The sequence below is a fragment of the Capricornis sumatraensis genome, chromosome 7 (genome assembly GCF_032405125.1).
Source record: "Capricornis sumatraensis isolate serow.1 chromosome 7, serow.2, whole genome shotgun sequence".
NCBI lineage: Eukaryota > Metazoa > Chordata > Mammalia > Artiodactyla > Bovidae > Capricornis > Capricornis sumatraensis.
In genome coordinates this window covers 40453527-40458106 of record NC_091075.1, presented here as the reverse complement: position 1 = coordinate 40458106, position 4580 = coordinate 40453527, and positions in this window count along the sequence as shown.

The following is a 4580-nucleotide window of genomic DNA, read 5'->3' as shown; positions in this document are numbered from 1 at the left end:
ATACTGTAGCAGTTAAAAGTGTTACTTGCTTCAGAGTTATAGCTGAGTCTGAATTCCCTCTCTACCTGAGTATTGGTGGAAGTCACTAGAAGTTTCGAGAAGTGACCTGTTTTGAGATAGCAACTAGCAACTGTGTAGGAAAGACATCTGGTAAAGGAAATGGGAAGTAGGAAAGGTAAAGAGAGCACGGCAACTAGCAGGAAAAGAGGAAATAAATGATCGTATCATTCTTTCCTGTTAGCTAAGATCACCAAAAACTGGCAACATTTGCCATGTCAAATCAGTCCCATCTAGGGAAGGCTGAAACACACAGATCATACATACATATGCACATACATACATAGAAGACACAGAGTGAAAGCAAGAGGCCGAGGGAGCAGGGAGGAAAGGAGGAAAGGAGGGAGAGAGGGAAGAAAGGAAGGAAACAGAATGTACCCTCCCAGTGTATTTTGTTCAATGTATTTCATAAACCAGTGGTTCTCTCAATGCAACCCTCTATTAGCAGCAAACCGTCACCTAAATGCTTATTAGAAAAACAAAATGTTGGGTCTTATTCCAGGTTAACTAAAGCATAATCTCTTAGATGAGACCCAGCAAATCTCTGTTTTAACAAGCCACCTAGCTAATTCTGTTGCATATTCAAGTGTATGTGTCCTCTTAAGTACAAGGTGCACATAAAGTCCTAGCTCAGAGTGAATAGTAAACAAACCATGTCTGTTTTATATATAAAATAATTTGCAAACTGCAACAGAGGGTAATTATTTAAGATTTAAAGAAACTGTTAATTTGTTTTAATATTTATACTCCACTTTCTCGGTAAGTAACACTGTGCATAATAACGGCCATATCCTAATGTACCCAACATGATGGTAGACTTGTTGAACAGTAGCATTTCAACATTTTAAATCTGAATAAATCCTCTCCTGTCACATTTTGCAGATTATTTACATCATATGTAGAAGCAAATTTATTACAAATTCAACCTACATAAGAACTTTATGGATACCTTCATATATAATGTAAATTTATGGGTGTAATAAATATATATTTATATAAGGAAGTATATAATGATTTTTCAAAGTAGGTGTTCCTCATGGCGTATTTTGTGGAACAGATGTGCTGTTATTTTATGAGAGTAGAGTTTTGGATACAGCCAGATTCATTTATTTTCTACTTCCAGGACAAATCTCTGACTTTCCCCACCTTTGTTCATGCATTTTATCCAGCCTAAAATGCCCTTCCCACTCTCTTTATAGGTTCTTGGACCCAATTTCAATGTGTAGGGGAAGGAAATCTTATCCTATGCCAATAAGCAATCCTCTGGACACCAGATGGGTGTCTTGCAGTTCAACTCAACTAGGATGCTGTCCATCCAGAGATAGCATTAGACCCTCCAGGTTAAAGGCTCAGTCATATAAGACTGTTCCTATCAACTTCAAATGCCAGTCCCAAGCCCAGTTATCACCTGTGCTTCTAAACAACTAGCTATAGATTGGAGGCCCAATGACCCCCTCCTTGAACCTCAGATGCCCATCACAACTCCAGGTTATAGCCTGTAACCAACTGGCTATAAATTAGAGGTTCCCACAACCACCTCCGGTTATATTAATTTGCTAGAGCAGCTAACAGAACTCTGCAAAACATTCTATCTACTAGGTTACAAGTTTACTATAAAAGGATATGGCTCAGAAACAGCCAGATGGAAGAAATGCAGAAGGGAAGGTGTGGGGAAGGGAGCAGAGTTTCCAAGCTCTCTGAGTGCACCAGTCTCCCCACGTCTCCACATGTTCACCAACCCAGAAGCTCTCTGAACCCCATCCTTTTGGGCCTTGTGGACAATTAATTACATAGGCATACTTGAAAAAATCATTGGTCACTGGAAACTGATTCAACCTCAAGTCCCTCTCCCTTCCCCAGAGGTCAAGAGAGGGGACTAGAAGTTCCAACCCTCTACTGGAGGAGGTCATCAAGAAGATGTGACCTCCAACTGAGCTGTGAGCTAGACCAAGGCAACTGGAAACTCCTCATTCACTCCATTGTCCTTGGAATATACACTTTTCCCACTGTCTCTACAGTAGGAGCCATTTCAAGGATACAGCCTTGAGTGAATAATGTGTTATCAAGACTATTTGAACTAAATATGAGAATGATCTGGCTCTGGAGCTGGCTGAACGAGACCCACAGCTCTTGAACATGAAGAACCAGAGAAGAAAGAAGCTTCCTTACGATTCACTGACAGTGTTCCTAGAACCATTGGCTATGTCTGACATCACTCTGCCTCCCAGGACAGTGGGCTACTGCCACCTAAATACCCCAGCAGCAGGACCTCAGCCCCAAGTAGCAGGCAGGGGAAAATACAGCACTTCCCAAAGGTCCATAGTAGAGGAATGAACAGAATATGGAGCATGAGCAGAAATTAACAAAATAGAAGAGCTTAAAGAATAAAAATATTTAAGGGAGCACTTAAGAAGATTTTCAGTTCAGTGCAGTCGCTCAGTCATGTCCGATTCTTTGTGACCCCATGAATCGCAGCATGCCAGGCCTCCCTGTCCATCACTAACTCCTGGAGTTTACTCAAACCCACGTCCATCGAGTCAGTGATGCCATCCAGCCATCTCATCCTCTGTGGTCCCCTTCTCCTCCTGCCCCCAATCCCTTCCAGCATCAGAGTCTTTTTCCAATGAGTCAACTCTTTGCTTCAGGTGGCCAAAGTGCTGGAGTTGCAGCTTTAGCATCATTCCTTCCAAAGAAATCCCAGGATTGATCTCCTTCAGAATGGACTGGTTGGATCTCCTTGCAGTCCAAGGGACTCTCAAGAGTCTTCTCCAACACCAGAGTTCAAAAGCATCAATTCTTCGGCACTCAGCTTTCTTCACAGTCCAACTCTCACATCCATACATGACCACTGGAAAAACCGTAGCCTTGACTAGACGGACCTTTGTTGGCAAAATAATGTCTCTGCTTTTGAATATGCTATCTGGGTTGGTCATAACTTTTCTTCCAAGGAGTAAACGTCTTTTAATTTCATGGCTGCAATCACCATCTGCAATGATTTTGGAGCCCCCAAAAATAAAGTCTGACACTGTTTCCCCATCTATTTCCCATGAAGTGATGGGACCAGATGCCATGATCTTCATTTTCTGAATGTTGAGCTTTAAGCCAACTTTTTCACTCTCCACTTTCATTTTCATCAAGAGGCTTTTTAGTTCCTCTTCACTTTCTGCCATAAGGGTGGTGTCCTCTGCATATCTGAGGTTATTGATATTTCTCCTGGCAATCTTGATTCCAGCTTGTGCTTCTTCCAGTCCAGCGTTTCTCATGATGTGATCTGCGTATAAGTTAACTAAGCAGGGTGAAAATATACAGCCTTGATGTACTCCTTTTCCTATTTGGAACCAGTCTGTTGTTCCATGTCCAGTTCTAACTGTTGCTTCCTGACCTGCATACAGGTTTCTCAAGAGGCAGGTCAGGTGGTCTGTTATTCCCATCTCTTTCAGATTTTAGTATAGCACAAATAAGCAGTTTTAGAAGTGAATTATCCATATAAAATATGGATTCATGGAAAGTATGAGAAGGACATGTGCAAAGAAGGGAAACATTGTGCTATGGTGGTGGATTTATGGGTGAATTTTAAAATCGAATAAGTATTGAAATACATAGGATAAAGAAAATGATTTCTGAATTAATTTGCTAAGGTCACGATAAAATCCACACAGACTGTGAGGTTTAATCAATAGAAATTTCTCTCTCACAATTTTGGAGGCTGGAAGTCCAAAATCAAAGTATGGGCAGGTTAGATATTTCTTGAAGGGTCTTTCCTTGCTCTGCAGACAGTTGTCTTCTTTTTTGCTGTGTCCTCATGTTACCTATTCTCTCTTTTGTAAGGACATAGTCCTACTGGATTAGCATGGCAATCTCATGACTTCATTTGACCTGAGTTACCTCTTTAAAAGTCCCTTCTCCATATACAGAAACATTGCTGATTAGGACTTCAACATACAAATTTTGGGGCAACACAATTCAGTTCATACAAGTTTACAAAAGTAAAACACTAATTCATATTTTAAAATGAAATAATTGAGCTATATAATGTAAATTAGCAGATTTATATGAGATCAGGATAAAGAGGAAATATGTGCACAGAGGTCTGAGTTCTAGTCTTGCCTTTTCTCTTCACTATGTGACCTCAAACAAGTCACTTTCCACAGTACTGAAGAAAAGTCTTTTCAAATGAGATTTTTCAGATTCCTTATGTTTTAAAAATATTATTCTGAAATAAACTAACTGCCAAAAAACTCTGAAAATCGATGATAAAGACTAAAGTTTTTATAGTAGAATGGTTTGTATCATACATGAAAGATCAGGTACAGCCCATTACTCTACTTACTCTGAATTATAGTTAACGTGCTTAATTCAAGGTTCTATCCCCTGGGTAACAAGAAAATCAATTGAAATCAAATTTCTTATTTCAATTCCTTTTCTCCTGAGTTTCAATTAAAACCCTAGAATTTGAATGGCACCTAGATAGAGAAAGACCTCTGGAGAAAGACCTTTTTTTTTTTTTTTTTTAAACCATCCTA